This window comes from Dendrobates tinctorius, unplaced genomic scaffold (genome assembly GCF_039654945.1).
Source record: "Dendrobates tinctorius isolate UK_male_01 unplaced genomic scaffold, ASM3965494v1 ptg000028l, whole genome shotgun sequence".
Taxonomy (NCBI): domain Eukaryota; kingdom Metazoa; phylum Chordata; class Amphibia; order Anura; family Dendrobatidae; genus Dendrobates; species Dendrobates tinctorius.
This window is the reverse complement of record NW_027361696.1, coordinates 92,802,155-92,825,035: the sequence shown is the minus strand read 5'-3', so window position 1 is coordinate 92,825,035 and position 22,881 is coordinate 92,802,155. Positions and strand designations below refer to the sequence as shown.

The 22,881-nt window shown below is 41.9% G+C and overlaps 1 protein-coding gene and 1 long non-coding RNA gene across 2 annotated transcripts in view; one reads left to right on the top strand and one right to left on the bottom strand.

Moving 5' to 3' along the window:
- Positions 1 to 22,881, top strand: part of LOC141085636 (uncharacterized) — a 611,301-nt gene that overhangs the window by 388,629 nt on the left and 199,791 nt on the right. The gene's annotated exons all lie outside the window — the stretch shown is intronic.
- CACNG7 (calcium voltage-gated channel auxiliary subunit gamma 7) overlaps positions 1 to 22,881 on the bottom strand; it is a 328,444-nt gene that overhangs the window by 173,700 nt on the left and 131,863 nt on the right. The gene's annotated exons all lie outside the window — the stretch shown is intronic.

Here is a 22,881-nt window from a genome sequence, read left to right as displayed (position 1 = left end):
TGGTGCCGTTCCAATGAGATTTATAAAGATGACTGCCTGAAGAGAACATGCAAATTTCCACAGTCATTGATGATATGGGACTGCATGTATGGTAAAGGCACTGGGGAGATGGCTGTCATTACATCTTCAATAAATGCACAAGTTTATGTTGATATTTTGGACACATTTCTTATCCCATCAATTGAAAGGATGTTTGGGGATGATGAAACCATTTTTCAAGATGATAATGCATCCTGCCATAGAGCAAAAACTGTGAAAACATTCCTTGAAAAAATAAATATATATACAATATACCAATGGCGCTAGTGTGCAGGGTTGATTCAGCAGCGAGTAAGGAACCCCCACACCACCAGGGGTGAAAATAAACAATTTAAACAAAATGATACTCGCGCTATGAATCAATGGAGAATAAAAAATATATATATATATAGTTACCTGTAGGATCAAGGCAATAAACTCATAAGCATTAGATGTTAGAGGGTACTGAGTATTGATGGATCAAACTACAAAAAGACAAAACAAAGCATAAGTTTTAAATCTGAAAATGCAAAGTCATAAAAAAAAAAAAAAATGTGACGTGTCTGGGTTAGACTCTAGTGACTAAGAGCATGGTCGGTATTGCGTTCTAATAGTTAATTAAAAACACCTACCATATAACTATACAAACATAAATAAAAACAGAAACAAACACACTGGGGGAACCATAAAGTGCTATAAATGTACCTTGCACATACCCCCACTGTGACTATTACCTCTGAATAGGAGTGCAGTGGGAAACTATTTTTCCAAGTGTTACTTTGGGTCCTTTTAAGGAATCAGTAAAAGGCTTTTTTCCTTGTAAAAAGTGCAAGGTGTGTAAAACACTCAATCCTACTAAACAGCAGAGTGTAATTTCAAATGATAATATACAATTTCCAATAACAGATTTCATTACATGCACTACTCAAGGCGTTATTTATGTTATAGAATGTCCGTGCAGAAAAATGTATGTGGGACGCACTAAGCGGTCACTTAATAAGCGTATAGGGGAACATCTTCGCAATATAAGATCTAAGTCTGACAATCATCCTCTATCTAGACATTTTTCCTCTGTTCACAAGGGGTCTCTGCGGGGTATTAAAATAATGGGTATCAAAAAGGTCCATAAACACTGGCGCAATGGGGATTTTATTAAATTAATGTCAAAAGAAGAAACCAGGTGGATTTTTGAATTGTTGTTGTTTTTAATTAACTATTAGAACGCAATACCGATCATGCTCTTAGTCACTAGAGTCTAACCCGGACACTTCACATTTTTTTTTTTTTTTTTTTTTTTTATGACTTTGCATTTTCAGGTTTAAAACTTATGCTTTGTTTTGTCTTTTTGTAGTTTGATCCATCAATACCCAGTACCCTCTAACATCTAATGCTTATGAGTTTATTGCCTTGATCCTACAGGTAACTATATATATATATATTTTTTTTTTATTCTCCATTGATTCATAGCGCGAGTATCATTTTGTTTAAATTCCTTGAAAAAAGACACATAAGGTCAATGTCATGGCCTGCAAATAGTCCGGATCTCAATCCAACAGAAAACCTTTGGTGGAAGTTGAAGAAAATGGTCCATGACAATGCTCCAACCTGCAAAGCTGATCTGGCAAAAGCAATCAGAGAAAGTTGGAGCCAGATTGATGAAGAGTACTGTTTGATGCTCATTAAGTCCATGCCTCAGAGACTGCAAGCTGTTATAAAAGCCAGAGGTGGTGCAACAAAATACTAGTGATGTGTTGGAGTGTTTTTGTGGGTTTGTTTTTCATGATACCATAATGTTTTCCTCAGAATTGAGTGATTCCATAATTTTTCCCCTATGCTTGGTTTAAAAAAGTAACGATTACTGACTACTACATTTTTTGTTCTTCATTTCTTTTACTGTTTCTTAAAGCCAGAAAGTTGCCATGTGAAATGACTTTAGTTTTGGGCCATGTCTGTGATCTGCTTTCTTTCTACAAAATTAAACAACTGAATGAACATCCTCCAAGGCCGGTGATTCCATAATTTTTGCCAAGGGTTGTATAACACACCAAGCTACCAATGTATTCTTTAGCATACCCTTTTAACATACATTGGATTAATGATTGGCAGAAAGTTACTTCCAGTCCAAGTATTACAAGAGACAAATTACACATAAAACCCCTGAGGAAGCCTATGCAAAACATGCATTGGGTTTGGAGGAGTGCACAGACACCTTATTCATGTGTCAATACCTTTTTGTTGTGGTATGATCATGTATGTCATATTCAGGGATTCTTCCTTGGATGAATGTGGATTACTTATTATTCAGATTTTCTGACCATTTATATAAAGGATTTGGTCTGCACTGCTGCTACTAATATACTTATATTGATGTCACTGATGTCATTTACATACTTTTTTGTATGATGACACTTGTCCATAGATATATTGTGCTTGCTTATCATGATCTGTGATTAATCATTAATTACCGCCCATGACCACGTGTTCCTGGTTTCCTCCTTCTTTTTGAGTTTTCACTGTGAACCTCACATTTTTCATCTTTTATTTTATATGTATATTTTTGTTTAATTTTGTTTATAAGTAATAATTTAATTTATTTTTTTTGTATATAGTAATAATAAAATTCATTGTAATTATATTTGGGGATGCATGACTTCAGGATATATTTTTTGGAGTCTTTTCCATATTGTTGTCATGATTATTGGAGAATTTTTTAGAACCTCGGACTTTATGATTCACTTTTGTTTAGGATAACCGAAGTAATTTATGTTTGTGCTGAGGTTTTTGCTACGAGGGGCTTATCTGCTGTGTTCCTTAACCCCTTCATGACCTTTTGATTTTCCGCTTTTGCGTTTTTGTTTTTTGCTCCCCTTCTTCCCAGAGCCATAACTTTTTTTATTTTACCATCAATATGGCCATGTGAGGGATTGTTTATTTGCTGGGCAAGTTGTGCTTTTAAATGACACCATTGGTTTTATCATATGTTGTATTGGAGAATGGAAAAAAAATTCAAGTGTGGTGAAATTGCAAAAAAACCCTGCAATTCTACAATTTTTTTTTCTTTTTTTTAACAATGTTCACTAAATGCTAAAACTGACCAGCCATTATGATTCTTCAGGTAAGTATAAATATGCAAATACCAAACATTTATAGGCTTTTTTTATTTAATTGTGAAAAACAAATTCAAAGTTTGTAAAAAAAAATGGTGCCATTTTCCAAGACCCACCAGTGTCTCCATTTTTAGGAATCTAGGGCTGGGTGAGAACAGATTTGCACCCTGAGCTGACATTTTATTGATACAATTTTGGGGTAGATATGCCATTTTGATCTCCTGTTATTGCATTTTACTGCAATGTTGTGGTGACTAAAAAAAGGGTAATTATGGTATCTTTATATTGTTTCTCCTTAAGCCATTTTCTGATCACATTAATTTGCTGTATATACTCGAGTATAAGCTGACCCGAGTATAAGCCGAGGCCCCTAATTTTGCCACGGAAAACTGGCTAAGCTTAATGACTCGAGTATAAGCCAGGTGTACATTGTCCCCTCATCCCTGTCCTGCTCTGTGTAGCTCTCCCCCCTTCCAGTACGCATGGCTCGGCTCCCTCTTCTATGTATGGCTCAGCTCCCTGTCCTCCCCTGTGCTCCTCCGTGCTGCCAATGCCCTCTGTGCAGCCCTCGTCCTCTCAGTCCTGCCACTGTCCTCCTCCATGCTGTCCCATCCTCATCTGTGCTGCACCCATCCTCCGTGCTTCCAATGCCCTCTGTGCAGCCCCCGTCCTCTTCCATGCTGCCACTGTCCTCCTCCATGCTTCCAATGCCCTCTGTGCAGCCCCCGTCCTCCTCCATGCTTCCCCTGTCCTTCCCCAGTCCTCCTCTGTGCTGCCCCCGTCCTCTCCTGTGCTGCCCCAGTCCTCCCCCATGATGCCCCCATCCTCCTCCTTCATACTCACCCTGCTGTGCCGTCCCTGAACATCCCTGCATCCTCCGTTGTCCAGTGCTGACAGCTTCTTCCTGCCTTCAGCGGTCACATGGTACCGCTCATTAATGTCATGAATATGCTTCCACGCCCATGGGCGTCCATATTTCTGACCTTAGTGAGCGGTACCATGTGACCGCTGAAGGCAGGAAGAAGCTGTCAGCACTGGGACAAGGAGGATGCAGGGACATTCAGCGAGGCACGGGAGGGGTGAGTATGACTTCCCAGCCACTGGCTCCTGCTGCCGCTCACCCTCCCCCGCTGGTTTCTGCTGAATGGCTCATGTATAAGCCGAGGGGGCATTTTCAGCACAAAAAAAAGTGCTGAAAATCTCGGCTTATACACAAGTATATACGGTACTTTACATTTTGATAGATCGGACATTTTTGAATGCGGCGATACCAAATATATGCATTTTTATTATTATTATTTTATTTTATTTTGAATGAGGCAAAAGAGGGATGATGTGAACTTTATATTTTTTTCATTTTTTAAATATTTTTTTTACTTTTTACTTGCTTTAATATTCTTCATGGGAGACAAGAAGCTGCGATCTTTCAATCACTTGTACTACACACAGAAGGAATCATCATCTCCTACGAATGCTGGCCTTGGGTCGGCTTTCATAGGAGATCTGCAATAACAAGCATTGGGGTTCTCCTACAGACAGTTGTCATGCCAACCCATCAGTCCCCCAAAATCATGTGGCTGAGGCACCGATAAGTGGGTCTTATGATGTGCTTCTGGCGCGCTAGAGTTTAATACCACTGTCAGTGTTTGACAGTGGCATTTAACATGTTAACAGCCATGGACGATTAAGGGGACATGACAGCTATTCAAATCAGTTGTCATATGTTTAGAAAGATGCGGGCTCAGCGCTGGAGCCCACATCAAAGTGGGATAGGAGACCTTGGCCATGCCTACTGTATACGTCCAAGGTTATAAAGGGGATAAAGAGCTGGTGAACACAATGTTATTAATACTATCATTAAATCAAGCAGATAAGGTAGGCATGTGAAAGGTATCGACCAACACCTCTCAAATTTTAGACTGAATCATTATAACTTCAAGGTCTCTATAAGTTCAGGAAAGTGGAGCTTGTTGTTGATTGCTGGAGGGGGTTTTCTTTTTGCTGGAGATAAAGAAGTTTCAACAAAGCTCATCTTTAACAAACTAGCTACTCATAGGTTTTGTGAAAATAATGCAGAGAGGAAAAGTTAGAGTCATTTTACCTGATACAGATACTTGCAATTTTCCCCAGAGATATTGCACAGATTCCAATTTAATAGGTTGTCTCTGAACCAGATTTTGTTTTTTTTGTCGAATTAATAATGATGAATGAAGAAAATTAAGGTGGGCCCTTTTCTTCATTCAATGGCGCTTTTATCACTCCCTCTAAGTTTTTGTTCTTCTGTAACAGCAACTGGTGTTCAACAAACAAGATTAGGAGATATATTTGTGGGAGGTAGGAGCACATCTCTTAGGCTGTGTGCACACGCTGCGGATTTTGCTGCGGTTCTGCAACGGTTTTGGCCGCTGCGGACCCGCAGCAGTTTCTGCTGCGGTGTACAGTACCATGATTCCCTATGGGAATCAAAAACCGCAGTGCAGACGGTGCAGAATTTTCCGCGCGGATTATCTGCAGTTTTCAATCCACAGAAAGAACTGACATGTCAATTCTTTCTGCGGATTCCGCTGCGGTTTGCCATCTCCTCCATTGAGGAGATGATAAACCGCAGGGCAAAACCGCAGAGCAATCCGCAGGTAAAACCGCAGGTCTTTTGACCTGCGGTTTCACCTGCTGATTTCACAAAATCCGCTCGGATGAATCTGCACCTAATCCGCAGCGTGTGCACACAGCCTTACATGTGAGCATGTTATTGTAAGTACCCTTCTAACCTTAAAGGGTGTCTGTTAGTAGGATCAATTCTCCTATGCCTTCTATATGGGCATGTAGGTCATAGACAACTAATTAAAATGATACCTTGATATTTTCAATCCAATTTCTTATTCCAGAAAAAATACGTAAAGGAGCTATTAAGATCTATGGTCTGGGCAGAGATCTCTCTGAGAATCTGCTTCTAAATCTTATTTTAAAAGAAAGGGGATGCTACCAACGTGAGACATGTAATGACTGAGAGTCTGCTCTCCTGGTCTATATGACTCACACTAGTAACACTCCCTTCCATCTGAAATGAGCTCCAAGTAGACAAAAAACACGGCACTCAAGAGAAAAAAAGGAAGGTGGATCGGTGCTCAAGTTAGGTATCCAACCTGTAAACATGTAAAAAATACTTGCCACTCAATAATGAAGAAGCATTATTTTCTTTATTGTGCATCCAGACAAAAATAGACCCATATCATATGAACGTTTTCGGTCCAGCAATGGACCTTCATCAGAAAGATCTTTTAGAATCTTTAGTGAAAACTGTAAGAGATATGGTTTGGGCAATAGATATCCTATGGCAGGAGTGAAATCTATATTACTGGTTATTATGTAATAACTGGAGCACAAATTTATCTTGCCGGGATTATATGAAACTGGATGAAGCAGGGCTTAAGGAGTAAGTAGCAGCGCTAAAATGTGCAGCATCTGCAGGTGAGTACTGCGCTGAGTGCCCACGGGAGAGATTCAGGGTACCGCCGTTCAGTAGCTTAGTGTCCATGATTACATCCATTAACACCTAACTGTCCCTATTAGAGATGGGCGGACCCCTGGATGTTTGGGTCTGGCTGGTTGGGCCAAACAGTTAAAAAAAAGTTTGGTTTGGTTACCAGAACAGTACCCGACCCAAACCCAGTCCCCATTCACTTGAATGAGTGGTGCCCGAATATCTAGTGTTTGCCACCCTGTGACGTGTATGACAGGGTGGCAAACACTGCTTCTCTTTGGCGGTGAAGTTATTACTGCTGGTCAGACCGCTGCAGTTCCCAAGCTGTCATCAGCCGGCGCCTGTGCTCTAAACAAACAAATTTAAAAAAAAGGCATGGGTTCCCCTGGGTTCTTCTTTTGATAACCAGCCAGGCAAAACTGATAGCTGAGGGCTGCAGCCGTCAGCGTTAGCAAGGTTGGTTATCTAGAATAGAGGGGTCACCATGCTGTTTTTTTTTAGTTATTTCAATAAATAATTTAAAAAAACATGTGGTCCCCCCAATTTTGAGGATCAGTCCTGCTAAAGTCCACTCAATGCCGACTTTTATTTCCCATTGACTTGCATTGGGGTCAGGTTTCAGACGAAACTCTGACTTTTTTTGCCCTAGTCGGACCAGTTTCATTTGAAACAAATTTTGTTTCATGAAACCCGATCCAACCAAAGTCGCTCAGCTCTACTCACAACCTTGAATGCCGTTTACTGTCCCAAATATAGGTAGAGAGCAGAGAGATCATGAAACAGATTGCTACTTCTGCCTTAAGGGGGCTTTACACATAGCGATATCACTAGCAATATCGCTAAAGCGTCACCGATTTTGTGACGCAGCAGCGATATTGCTAGCGATATCGCTACATGTGATACTTACCTCCGACCAGCTCCCCCGCTTGCTATCGCTGATCATGCGAGAACGGCCTGGGCCATTTCTCGGCAGCGGCTTCTGCTGGGCTTCCTGCTGGCGCCGACGAGCGATGCGTGGACGCGGGTGGAGGACGTCATCATCGCCACGTCTGACAAGTAAGTAACAACCACTGCTGCGCCGCTGCGTCACTGCTGAGATCTGCCTGTTTGGCAGCTCACTAACAACCATTTAGCGATGCACTAGCGATCCTGACCGGGTCATATCGTCGTTGGGATCGCTGGTGCATCGCTAAATGTAACGGGGCCCTTATAAATGTAACAGGATTTTCAACAAAGAACAAGAAATCAATAGAATATCCTAATCTTCCTTCAGCCATAAGACCAGTGCCACACGATGAAAGCCTTCGTGTTCCAAAGCCGCCCAAAGTATGGACAATGGAGGATGACAAAAATGAACCAACAATGTCTGTGGAAAATGAAACTGCTGCAGACCCAGACTTTGAGCCTTCTATATCTAATCCACATCTTTTCAGTCAAGCTAATCTGAGTGACTTGGTCAGAGATTTGAAATTGTCAAAGAGGCAGGCAGAATTATTGGTATCAAGGCTGCAAGAACCTAATCTCTTATTACCAGGAAAAAGAGTTTCTGTTTTTCGCAGTTGTCAAAAAGACCTTCATCAATTTTTCAAACATGTCAACAGTTTAACCTTTTGCAATGACGCATTGGGGTTGTTTGGTGCTCTTGGATGCGAACATGACGCAAAGGAATGGCGACTGTTCATTGACTCATCAGTTTTAAGTCTGAAGGCTATTTTACTACACAGCGGAAATATCTATCCTTCTATACCTATTGGACATGCCGTACACATGAAAGAAACATATGAGAATATGGAGTTACTGTTGACCCACATTAATTATAGAAATTATAACTGGAACATATGTGGTGATCTAAAAGTTGTTGCACTTCTTCTTGGACTGCAGCTTGGATATACCAAGTATTGTTGTATTAATTGTGAGTGGGACAGTCGTGCACAAGAAATGCACTATTTCAGAAAGGACTGGCCACTCCGCAAAAACCTGGTTGCTGGACAGAAGAATAATCCTCTTTTTGATCCAGAAAAGATATTTCTCCCTCCTTTGCATATTAAACTTGGGCTTATGAAGAATTTTGTCATAGCAATGAACAAAGAATCGGAAGCCTTTTCTTACTTGCAACAGAAATTTCCAAGAATAAGTGATGCAAAGATTAAAAAAGGTATTTTTATTTTTATTGGCCCACAGAACAGAGATATAATGAATGACAGTAGCTTTGATGGTCTTTTGCAAGGTGCTGAGCAAGTGGCTTGGAGAGCCTTTAAAGATGTAACCTTCAACTTCCTTGGCAACAGCAGGGCACCGAACTTTGAACAACTCGAGGACATGCTCACAGCATATCATTTGATGAAATGCAATATGTTACTAAAAATGCATTTTCTACATTCTCACTTGCACTTTTTTTCCAGCCAATCTTGGTGCCGTGAGTGATAGTAATGTAAAGTTAGAAGTAAAGTTAAAATAATAGGAATTTTTAGAAAAAAAATGCCTATTATAAAATTATCTTTTTTGCTAAAAATATGGTATTTTATAAACATTTCATCTCTATTTCAAATACCTTTTGACTGTTTAAGTTAAAGACCTTTCTGAGTAAGAGTCAGATATAATTGTGTGGAGAAAAATCTATTCTCTCTTTCTCCCCTTGTCCTCTACCCTGTTCCTTTCATCATTACCTGACCTCTCTCTCTCACTTTTCATTTTCCCTTCTCATGGTTTATTATAGTTACAGGATATGTTCCTCTTATTTTACAAGACAAGTCACACATGTTATTAAAATTAGAGCTCATCGAATCTTTTGAATGTATTTTCAAATTTGCCAGATTCAACAAATATTTTCTTAAAAATTTGATTTGTAGAGAATCGATTTGCAGAAATTTGAAAAGCTGCAGACGCCAGTTGCCATAAAAGGATGTGTGTCTCCTAAGACTTCATTGAACCCCTTTTAAAATCTTTAATAGAAAAACTGCTTTAGTAATCTCAAAGTTGCATCAATATAGAAAATAATATTATTAATTGTACCCCAGTAGGAAACCACATCCCATTTAATAACAACACACTTATCGATATTCCATATTTTTTTAAATTAATGGTCCAAAAATTATCTTTAGTCATTTGTGATCAGGATACTGACCATTCTGTGCAGAACATTGCCAGAGGTAACAGAGACAGGCGATATAGCATACTCAACAATGCCCTCTGCTTCCTCTCCACTACTTCACTTGCCAAAGATAAAGGAGGCCAATACTGACCTGCGTTTTGGTAGACTACTGCTCAGACAGTTAGTGTCAGTAGTGATGGTAGTGATTTCGCTGCTGTGAGCAATTCCTACATTCTGAGCTGTGGAATGGGATCTTTTTCTTTTGCTGCCAATTTTATTTTACCATATATTTTATACAACACTATGACATTCGTTCCATACCCAATTGTTCAACCCTTGCCAAAAAGGGTAATCAGAAAATACAGGTAGGTAGGTGGCTTTCGGTATTGGTGTGGCATGTAGGATTCTCAAATTGGACTTGTAAAACGTGTGTGAAAAAACAGAAATGTACAGTAAAGTGCACATTTTTTCCTTTTTTCCTTGTTATTTTTTAACCAAAATTCAACTCCATCATAAAAATGACATAATAAGGAATTCTAAGTACTGTAAGTACATGTCCAAAAAGTCAGCACCGTCAAAAGGATTTTGAATTGGTAAAGTATTTACGGACCTAACATTTAACTGGTTAAACTGTTAAAAACAAACTGCAACACACACACTTTGTGATTGTCTACCTCATAGTTAAATGTTCTTTTGTATTTTTGAAAAAGGATTGCACAAAAGATTACAAAACTAAGGAAAGTCACTTGTGACTGTAGCAGCACTATCTTTCACTGATACAGATTTCATTAATACGGACTGGGGATAATATTACAGGATGGGTGCCTGAATTACTATAATGAGCTAAATGTAAAACAATAATACTGTATGGGGCCGATTTGGTGCCGAAAAAAAAATCAAAATAAAGTATGAAAAAATGACTTATGATAAACATAAGTAAAAATAATAAAAAAATGCTGACAAAAATGATGAATAAAAAGTAAGTAATAAAGAGAAATAAAAGTATCACTGAAAACATCCTGTTTTCCCACAGTGAACGTGACCCTTCATATTCGATTTTTTTTCTGTGTGAGGCCCATTTACACAGCTGAGTTTGCAACTGCTGATCCATACAGTGGCATGAGCTGTAACCTGCATAGCATTATTTCCTCACCATAAACATTTATACTGAATATTTACATTTTTGTTTCTTTATTACAGTGCTGAGAAAGTGGGCTATAACTTGTGTAGAGCTGAAAAGCTGCACTCTGACAAAGAGATGTTTCATGCTTCATCCATTTTCCACCCTTTCAATGCTTCAGTACCTGAGATATTGTGTGGTGAAACACTGCCGTTTGGTAGGGTTTAGAGGGATCTGGGATTTTCTGACTCTATTTGAAAACTAGGAGCTATACAACTCTTCTTGGCGCTCCCTGGATCTTTACGGAAAGTTGATTTTTAGTAGAAAAAAGTCATACTTTACTTTTTTGTCTTTCGGATAACTGTGCTTCTAAAAACAAATTTTTTATTGACAGCTAAATGTTTGCTGGTTTGGTTAGGGAAGCTATGGTGTTGTGAATTTTCTTTCTCGGAGTTCTGAGCCGAAGCTCCCTCTACTCCCTCTGGTGGTTGCTGAGAGTAGTGGAGCTGGTCAGGTGGATGGAAGCTCCCCACCTGACGATGATAATTGGAAACCTGGGATTACTGGCTGGGAGCATATAATTGAGCTGGCTGCTCTTGGAGGTTGCTGGCCATTCCCTCAGTGTGCATTTGGAGCTCTTTTGTCCTCTGCCTTATCTGCATGGTTCAGCTAAATGATTCTTTTGCTAATCCTTTGCATCTAATCTGGTTGTGTCTTTTTTTTGCTTTCTGTTTTACTGCTAGGGTTCAGTGTGCTCCCTGTTGGGTCAGCACTGGGCCCTGCTTCATATGTTGCAGCTTGTTCAGTCCCCTGTTATGTTAGTATCTTTTTGCTGCCAGTTTATACCAGAGTGCTGATCTAGCGGGGGTGAGATCGTGTGATCTCAGGCTTTTTTTGTATATCAGTAGTGTGGGACTTTTTCAGGGTTTTGTGCGTGATTGCAGACAGTATCTTTTCTGTCCTGTCCTGTCTAGACAGCTATAATATATGTTTGGGGGCTGTCTATTCCTTTGGGAATCTGCTCCAGGGCAGTTTAGATTTCATCTTTCTGTCTTTAGGCTTAGTTAGTCCTCCAGCTGTGACGAATCGTCTAGGGCATCGTAGGAACGCTCCACGGCTACTGCTAGTTGTGTGGATAGGATATGGGGTCTGCAATCCGCTTAGTTTCCAACCTCTCTGGTCTTCTGGTGGTTTAGACTGTTCCTGCCATCCTCCCCGGTGACCCATTCATAACACTATAGGCTGCTAAAAATGAGTAATAGACCACTTAAAGAAGCACTCCCATCAAGGTTTTTATCCTCTTAATATATTGCAATCATCAAATTATGTAGCACTGTGTACTTACAATTGCTCATTTTGACTTTCTACCCATCTAATTATTCTCTTTTCCATTAGGTCTATGACATCACATGATTAAATTTGACTAGCTGAATCCTGCTAAGCTGTATGTTGAAACAGGAGGTCAATTGTCACTGTATGAGTCATGAATCACTGCAAAAGTCCCTGGCAGGAGCAGGAGCTGAGCAGCTGGGTCAGAAGTTGAAGAGGGGAATGATAAATGCAGGGAGAAGAGACTTCCTGTTTCTACATAGAGCAGAGAAAGAGAAGAAATAGATTGGTAGAGAAACAAAATGAGCAATTGTAAGTACCCAGTGCTTTATAATATGATGATTGCTATATATTAATAGGATAAAAACCTTGATGGGAGGAGTGCTTCTTTAATATTACCCAATATGATATATTTTCATTCTTTACACCACAAATTTATGCCCAAAACACCGTAATGACAATTATGTACCAGATATAGGTGTTCTAAAAAAAATCATAAAGTTAATATATTTCCAGTATGATCGGGCCTGACATTTGTTTTAATATGCAGAATTTTTTTGTAGGCATTACTATTTTAGGCTGCTTTCTAATTTAAGAAATAAAAAGACACTAAAGATTTTTAGAGCGTGAGAATTGTAGTGAAGATATATTCCTAGTGACTGCAAATTACTACATTCTACAATGTTATGAAACAAGAAGAAAGGATGAATGTTGCTAAATATTTTATGAGATTGGAAAACTTTATGAATGATGTGCAAAAATGACTTTTTTTGGATTGTATTTTGTCTGTTGTTAGCCATTATTAATGCAGGATAAAATATAAATACCATATAAAAAAAGAGCTGCAGTGATGGGATAGAAATGCGGTCTCAGCTTTATCAGTTTATTCATGGTGAATGAGAAGCTGTGTTAAATAAATTTTGGTGTGCAAAGTTTTTGAGGGATTTAAAAGAGATAGTTATAGAAAAAAATATAGTGTAAAGAATAATATAATAAACTAGCTGAAGAGCCCGGCGCTGTCTGGGCATAGTAAATAACTATGGTTAGTTATAACAAATTATAATGATTTTATCTACTGTATATATCTGAAGCTGAGTGTAGAGCCCCGCCCACTCCGCATAGCCACATTCACTATAATATCCCACATCATCCCGTCAGCCAGAGCAACCAGACTACTACCCCTAATATCCCACATCATCCCATCAGCCAGAGCTACCGGACTACTACCACTAATATCCCACATCATCCCATCAGCCAGAGCCACCGGACTATTACCACTAGTATCCCACATCATCCCGTCAGCCAGAGCCACCGGACTACTTCCCCTAATATCCCACATCATCCCATCAGCCAGAGCCACCAGACTACTACCCATAATATCCCACATCATCCCGTCAGCCGCGGGGGGTCAGAACCAGAGCGCTGAGTGGAACAGTCCTAACTTCCATACTGGGGATCTCTTTAAGAGAGGCCTGGTCTCAGAACCATAGCACTGAGTGGATTTGTCCTGACTTCCATACCAATGGTCCATTTAATAGAAGCCTGGGGTAAGAATCAGAGCACTGAGGGATTTACCCTAACCTCCATAACGGAGTTTCCTTTAAGAGAGGCCTGGGGTCAGTACCAAAGCGCAGAGTGGATTTGCCCTCACTTCCATACAGGGGATCCCTTTAAGAGGGGTCTTGGGTCAGAACCAGAGCGATGAAGGATTTACCCTAACTTCCATACAGGAGATCCCTTTAAGAGAGCCTGGGGGTCAAAACCAAAGCACTGGAGGGATTTGCCCTGACTTCCATACCGGAGATCCCTTTAAGAAAGGCCTGGGGTCAGTACCAAAGCGCAGAGTGGATTTGCCCTAACTTCCATACCAATGATCCCTTTAAGAGACCCTGGGGTCAGAACCACAGAGCAGAGTGGAACGGCCCTAACTTCCATATCAGGGATGCCTTTAAGAGATGCCTGGCGTCAAAACCAAAGCCCTGGATGGATTTGCTCTGACTTCCATACCAATGATGTCTTTAAGAGGGGAGATGTGCCTATGGGATGGAGGATGTGTGATGGGATATGGGCAGGGAGGTGGTGATTCATTTATGTCATGTGCTCTCTGCTCCTTTCAGGGGGGCAGGCAATGGCTAGGAGCTTATGTTCCTGGGGATGCAAGATTTCTCCCACCATGTCAGTGTCTGCTGAGGTGTTGTCAAGTGGGAAAACTTGCTCATAGCAACCAATCACAGCTCAGCTACTTTTAACCAGCTCTGGTGAAATGAAAGATGCTTAGCGATTGGTTGCAAGGAAAACTGTTGCTCATAGCAACCAATCACAGCTCAGCTTCTTTTGAACAGCTCTGGTGAAATGAAAGATGCTTCATGATTGGTTGGTGATACACACACACATACTGTACATACATACATTCACTTTTATATATAGACATGACAACCAGCATAGATTCATGAAAGATACTGTAAGTAGTTTCTAACCAATATATTGGGTTTCTATGAGGAGGTAAATTCAAGGTTGTTGTTAATGCGGCTGTTGTGATATACCTGGACTTTACAAAGGCATTTGATACTGGACCACATAACAGCTTTATACTGAAGCTACAGAAGCAAGGACTAGGGGATAATATGTGCAGATGGGTAAAAACTATAAAAGTAACACAAAACAGAAGTGTTGTAAATGGTCTTGGACAAGCGATTAAAGTTACGCTGCTGAATCTTTCTACAATAAACATATTGGAATGAACTACGACTGTTATGTTTAGACCAAAATTAGAAGAATATATTCTGAAAAATATTGCCTGAATGAAATTGGATAGATTCACTCTGTTTCCTTTAGTAGTTTGGTAATATGTGGATTCTGCTTTTCCTTTAACTTGCTTTTATTGTTTACCTATTAACCCATAACTCCAATTCCAGTTTTTAAGCCTCATTCTGGTTTCATGTTAGAAAACGGAGAAGAAAATGATTGCTACTTGTAATCCTCAATTCCCCATCTGCTCCAATAGAGTTCAGTGAAGGATATTAATGGACCATTATAAGACATTCCAGATTTATGTAAATAAAGCTTAACCTCTCGAAAACATAAAAACCTCTGCAATTTTTAAATGTCAATTGTGTATCGTTTCCTTCTCATTTTCAAGATCTGCTATTTTGTCAATGAATGGAAACCTAGCATGATCTATGTCCTTTAAAGAAGGGTTAATGCAGTTGCAAGCTTTCTGATAAACCCATCAGCAGCACAAATCTCTCTCTCCTGACCTGTTACAATGTCACAATGTATCAGGGTAGGTAAATTGTATTAGATTGGAGTCCAAGTTGTTTAGCTGTGTTGCCTAGACATGATAGAACTGTACCAAACTCTCAGCTGCCAGAATTATTTGATAGTTCTCAACCTCAATGTTTTAGCCTCTACAAGACTTGATATACTTTAAAAAATAAAATAATATTTTGTGTTCCACAATGCAATCTATGGAGAGTAAATATGTAAATTGTCTCTTCAGAGAGAAGTCTTGACCTCTATTGCCACCTACTGGAAGTAGCAATCCTAATAGTCAATATTGACCCATTAACGAGCCTGGACACATGACTTAGGGTACTGTCACACTTAGCGATGCACCAGCAATCCCGAAAATGATATGGATCGCTGGTGCATCGCTAAGTGGTCGCTAGTGAGCTGCCACACAGGCAGATCTCACCAGCGACATAGCAGCGGTCGGGGGTCGCTACTTACCTGTCAGACGAGGCGAGCCTGGCGTCCTCCCGCCCGCGTCCACGCGTCGCTCGTCGGCGCCACAGGAAGCCCAGAAGGAAGCTGACGACGAGAAATGGCCCAGGCCGTTCTCGCGCGATCAGCGATGACCAGCGGGGGAGCCGGTTGGAGGTAAGTATCACACATAGCAATATCGCTAGCAATATCGCTATAATGTCACAAAACCAGTGACGTTATAGCGATATTGCTAGCGATATTGCTTAGTCTGACAGGCCCTTTAGGGTAAAAGTCAAACCGGAATGGCAATTTGCAGACACGTGTTTCGGAGTGTTTTCACTCCGCAGTGCAAAGCATGAAATCTGATTTAGCTGTATGAGAGACCTCAGACTGGGTCCTAAGGTGTAATGAATATTTCTCCTTGTGGAGGAAACATGATAGGGAAGATGTCCAGTAACAGATCCAGAGAGTTAAGTGTTAAAAACAACTATTTATTTCAAAAAATGATTTTTTTTGTCAAATTACATTTTTTGGATCATATTAGTAAAAATTGCATATCTCTGAGATTGCAGCGGACTGCCGCGTATTGAACTACTTGTTCCTAGTCATAGTATGGTATGCATCCTAGACCGTGAGTGCTGTTTTATATAGTATTCAAACGCTTTTTGTGGAGAGTGACATGCCTGACATGCCAGGCTAAGCAGACTTTTAGGCCTTGCAAACCTCCTGTCGGAAATTAAATATGCAAATTGTCTCTTCATAGAAGATTTGATCTCTAACGCCACCTATTGAAATTAGCTATTCTAAAAGTCAATATTAATCGTTTAACAAGCCTAGCCACATGACTTAAGGGGGTTTTACACATAGCGATATCGCTAGCAATATCACTAAAGCATCACCGATTTGGTGACGCAGCAGCGATATCACTAGTGATATCGCTATGTGTGATACTTACCTCTGACCGGCTCCCCCGCTGTCTGTCGCTGATCACGTGAGATCGTGCAGCTCCATTTCTCGTCGGGCGCTTCCTGCTGGGCTTCCTGCTGGCGCCGACGAGCGACGCGTGGACGCGGACGGGAGGACGTCAGGATCGCCTCGTCTGAAAGGTAAGTAATGACCGCTGTATCGCTGCTGCATCGCTGAGAGATCTGCCTGTGTGGCAGCTCACTAGAGATCATTTAGCGATGCACCAGCGATCCTGACCGGGTCGTATCGTGGTCGGGATCGCTGGTGCATCTCTAAATGTAAAGGGGCCTTTAGGATAAAAGCCAAACCAAAATCTCAGTTTGCAGACATGTGTTTCGGGGTGTTGCCTCTCCTTAGTCCAAAGGTTTGATTCAGTTGTATGAGAGACCTTAGACTGGGGTCTAAGGGGTAACATTTTCTTTATGGGAAGTAGTAATCCCAAGTCTATGTCTTATACAGCAGTCTATGTTTTACAATGGGATTGCTTTTGGTGTATTACCTATATTTGAATAAAGTACTAAAGACATTTATAAATCTATGTGACAAATAAGTGTAAGGCTGTGTGCACACGTTGCGAATTTTGATGCGGATCCACAGCATTTTTGGACGTTCGGAATTGCACAAAATCCGCAATGTAGTGCACAAACAATGTTTTTCTCTGGGAATCCTGAATTTGGTGTGCACATGCTGAGGAAAAGAAAGTGCTGATTCTCAGCGTTTTATTTTCTGCAGCATGTCAATTCTTTTTGCAGATCTGCAGTGCTTCTGCACCCATTGACTATCATTGAGTCAGGCAAATCCGCAGTAAAACCGCAGGTGTAAAAAGATTTGAAGTTTTGTTTTGCTGTGGAGTTGCGTGCGAAAAACGCTTCAGATCGTGAAGAGGAATAGTGTGTGGGCGGAGACTATGTGTGTGCGGTGAATATGTGTGTGTCTGAGTGCGGGTGTCTGTGTGTATCTTTGTGTGTGCGGGTGTCTGCGGGTGTGTGCATGGCTATGTGTGTGTGTGTGTTGCGAGTGTCATCCAATGGGACTACTATCCCATCCGGCTACGTCTGCTGTCACATAGAATAGTCTAGGAGAAAACACCATGTGCACAACTGTAATGGTGCCGAGGTAGGTTCCCAAACCATATATGATAAAATGAAAACCTGGCACTCAACTTAGACACTCAAGTTGAGTGCCAGGTTTTCATTTTGTCTCATAGAATAGTTACAGCATTGTTCGATGATGGGATAGTAGTCCCATCATCTGGCTACTGTGTTTAAGTGTAAAAATAAAACCATTCACATACTCACCAAACAGCTAATTCCTGAATCCATTGATCCCCTGCAAATATAATAAAAAAATAAACCAACAGTATACTTCCTGTTCCGGCGTAATTCATTTAATAACGATTGTACCACGACGATCTGCCGTGTAGAGCTGTTACATCGGGAGATATGACCGCTCTCCAGAGGCCTCCACTGATGCAATGACAGAAGGTGTATCACTCTGCTGTGAGGTCACTGGAGTTCATCCTGTCACTTGTGGCACCACTGCATGTGAAAATTCTCACGCAGCAGTGCCGTAAAGTGAGAGCATGAACTCCAGTGAACCCTCAATGATAACACTGCAGGTGCCATTATCTCCTGTCAGGAGATGTAACAGCTCTACATGGGAGATCATCGTGGGACACTCGTTATTAAATGGATTACATCAGAACAGAGAGTATTTGTGTTGGTTTATTATTTATTTTTTTGCTGGACACTGGAGAAAGAGGTGAGTAACTGGGTTTGTTTATTTTTTAACAGCGCAGCCTGGAGCCATTTACTAAAGCTAAATATGCACACACGCTGTACACCTGTATAGTGTGTGTGTGTGTATATGTGTGTGTGTGTGTGTGTGTGTATATATATATATATATATATATATATGCGCACACTGTTCAGGAGTGTATGCCCGGACAGTGTTTTCAGATTACGGAGGATTCCGATTTCTAATTCAGATCATCATCATGATCTGGCTACAAATCGGATCGTAATTTAAAATAACGATCAGCCTGAAAATCGTAATAAATTACGATCTTCAGTGATCGGACCGGCCAACACTAATTCCAAATATGCAGCATTGTACTGGCCATACCTGTCCTGGATGCTGCCCCGGAGTTCAGCCTCGCCTGTCTGCGGCATCCACGGACTGAACTGCCATCGCCGGCTGATTCCTCGGCTCTCGTAGTTCAGTCCTGCAGATCCGTGGACAGGTCGGGCTGAACTCCGGAGCTCAGGTGAGATACGCCATGATTTGCAGATGCGTTTTGCCTGCTGCTTCCAAGCACTTTTTAAGCACTTTGCAAGCGCTTTGGCAAAACGCTTCTGCAAATAGGGGACGTGGCCAAGCTCTGCTATGGGCGTGGGCATGCCCTGCTATGGCCTAAACCGAGCGTATTTGGCGTGGTTTGCAGGCATTTTTCGGGAGGTTTCCCTCTTGCCCATTCCCATTCCTTCCGGGATCCGCCGGAAAATAGCTTTGAAGCTATTTTCCGGCGGGGCGTTTTCCGGCCCCGGCCGGAATCCGCCCGTAACCCGCACCATAGACATGAAAGGGCGGGTTTCAGGCAGAAAAAACAGCACAGAATACGCCTGTAAATCCAGCTTGTCTGGATAAAGCCTGAGGCCTCGTGCCCACTGACGGAAGGGGATTGTGGAGCGGCATCTCCGCAGCGGCTGTAATTGCAGTAGCAATTGGAGATCCCACAGGAATCTATTTGTGCCTGCAATTGTGGCCACTATTGTGGTACCCTAATTCTGTATCAAAATCTTCACTTAACTCTATGGATTTAGGTGCAGGTTTTAGTGCAGGATTTCAGCCCCTTGTCTGAATGGCTGGAATTTTGTTTGTATAATGGCAGCATACATTGACATGCTGCACTGCATGTTTTTTTTTTTGTAAACAAAATGTTTTCATCAGCATGTGGATGGGATTTACACATTAATGCTGCATATGACCCCAGCCTAATGGACCATTCAGTTATGCCTTAGGCCAAAAGCACACTGGTGATTTTACTGGCGTTTTTTGCGTCCTGCACAATCCTCTCAATGAGACAGCATAGGCAGCGCGGACGTCACGAACGTCCGCGCTGCCCACCCGACGGCTAGCGTGCCCATCCGCCTGAATGGAATGCCCCATTCAGGCGGGCGGACCGCCCAGTCGTTCATTCAGACGTCCAGCCGCACGCCGCGTCTGGATGCGGCTGTCAACTAGACGGCCCGTTCGTGCTGAACGGCCGTCTAGTTGAAGGGTCTAAAGGTACCCTAAAAATGTGACCTATTTCAAGTTTGGAAGTAATTTTAATTTTAAACAAAAATATATAATTTTCCACTGGGACAATATATGTTGTAAAAAACTATTGGTTGGCCCCTTCACACTAGATTTTGCTTCAGTTTTTTTATTATGAAATCAGAAAATCTGGAGCAAAATGTGAGTATTTAATGTGAGATATGAACAGAGTCTTCTGATTAGGATATTTTTTTTGTGAATTTATCCCAAAACTCTGTCTGCTGCTTGTTACACTTTTTCTGTTATTTCCTCTACTAATACTTTCATTTTAAATTAGGAAATGGACACAGCCGTATGTTGATATCTGGAACAAGAGACAATCTCCATCTACTGGCACGAAGTAAAGAGTGGTTTGCTGATGGCATGTTTTTCACTACACCAGCCTTGTTTAAGCAACTTTACACAATCCATGTAGTCCACAGTGGCCTTGTTGTTCCTGTAGTGTTCACCTTGCTGACAGACAAGAGCCGTTCTACATACCAGAGGTTGCTGCAAGAGCTGAAGAACTTGCAGCCTGGACTGCAGCCAGACAACCTGATGTTGGATTTTGAACTAGCTGCAATACAGGCATTTGAAAGTGAATTCCCCAACCTTGTGAAGACTGGTTGCTTTTTCCACCTTTCACAGTCGGTTTGGCGTAAAGTTCAAAATGAAGGACTCAAGATGCAATACCAAGGTGACCATGAATTTGCCCGTTGGATACGCATGATACCTGCCCTGGCCTTTCTACCACCACAGAATGTTGTGCAATCATTTGAAGAATTGGTGGAAGATCCTGACTTTCCACAAGAAGCAATACCTATTGCCAACTATTTTGAAGACAGCTATATCGGTCGAATGAATCGCAGAGGACATCAAGCACCTTTGTTTCCAGTTCAATTCTGGAATGTGTATGAACGAACATTGAATGATCAACAGCGAACAAATAATGATGTCGAAGGATGGCACCGTAGCTTTCGAGAAACATGTGGTACTCTTTTCCAAAATATATACCGGTTCATTAACTGTCTGAAACATCAGCAAGAGCTCCATAGTTTTGAAATTATTCAGATAATAGCAGGAAATCCCATCGCTGCAAGAAACAAAAAGTATGCTGCAATTTCAGCAAGGGTTAAACGTTTCGTGCAAGATTTCGATAATAGAAGCTTGATGGATTATCTGAGAGGCATTGCCTACAGCTTTGATTTTTAGTTCATGGTCACATATTGTATGTTTTGAGAGCAGTGTTTTTAGCTGTAAAATAATTCAAGCATTATAACCTGCAATTTGTATTTTCTCTTTTTCTCTAATCCTTCCCCTCTATACCTTTTTATGTTTCTTGTTAAAACAGTTTTGATATATACAGTTAAAGCATAACTCTGCAAAAAACATGTTATGTTATAGTACCTGTGCCCATGATATTCATTTCCAAAGGAGACCTTCCAGCAGCTTCACTTCTGTGTGAAAAGTCTCATCCAAGTTAAAGCTCCATGTGCTACAGGATTTCAGTGGTTGCTAAGGAGGTTGTTTCTCCTTAGTAGCAGTACTTGTGGATGGATTCTAGAGGGCGTGGCTGCACAGGAGCATGCAGCTAACAATATATTCCCTATGATGTATAAAGGGCTGCTGGTTTACAGCCCTCTGCAAAGCCGCCCCTATGTGTTCCGTCCTGTAACGGCTTTACACAGGCAGGGGGGAGGCCTCCTCTTGTCCAGGACAGAGCACATGAGCGGAGGGTGAAGGGGAGCTTTGCAGAGGGCTGTGAACAAGCAGCCCTGAATGTATCATAGGGAGCCAGGATCCGTTCTGCTCCCAAGGGGGCACGACCTCCTTAGTAACCAATGAAATCCTACTATTTTCCTGTCTGTTTGTAAAATTACTCATCTAGAAAACAAAGTTTGAGAATAAAAAAAACTAATTTGATCAGAATTGTATATCTTAGACTCATATGGTGTATTATTAGTGATAAGCAAACCTGCCAATGTTCAGTTCAGGCAGGTTTTTCCCGGATGCGAAACATCCAGGAGCAAATTGCTAGAGGCAAAACATCCAGGGATGAACTGCTGGGGGCGAACTGACAGGGGGCGAAACATCCGGGGGTGAAACATCCGGGGGCGAACTGCTGGGGGCGAAACATCCGGGGGCGAACTGCTGGGGGCGAAACATCCGGGGGTGAACATCCGGGGGTGAACTGCTGGGGGCGAAACATCCAGGGGCGAAACATCCGGGGGCAAACTGCTGGGGGCGAAACATCCGGGGACGAACTGCTGGGGGCAAAACATCCGGGGGCGAAACATCCGGGGGTGAACTGCTGGGGGCGAAACATCCGGGGGCGAACTGCTGGGGGCGAACTGCTGGGGGCGAAACATCCGGGGGCAAAACATCTGGAGGCGAACTTCTGGGGGCGAAACATGCGGGGGCGAACTGCTGGGGGCGAAACATCCGGGGGCAAACTGCTGGGGGTGAAACATCCGGGGGCGAACTGTTGGGAGCGAAATATCCGGGGGTGAACTGCTGGGGGCGAAACATCCGGGGGCGAAACATCCGGGGGTGACCTGCTGGGGGCGAACTGCTGGGGGCGAAACATGCGGGGGTGAACTGCTGTGGGCGAACTGCTGGGGGCGAAACATCCGGGGGCGAACTGCTGAGGGCGAAACATGTGGGGGCGAACTGCTGGGGGCGAAACATCCGGGGGCGAACTGCTGGGGGCAAACTGCTGGGGGCTAAACATCCGGGGGCGAACTGCTGGGGGCGAAACATCCGGGGG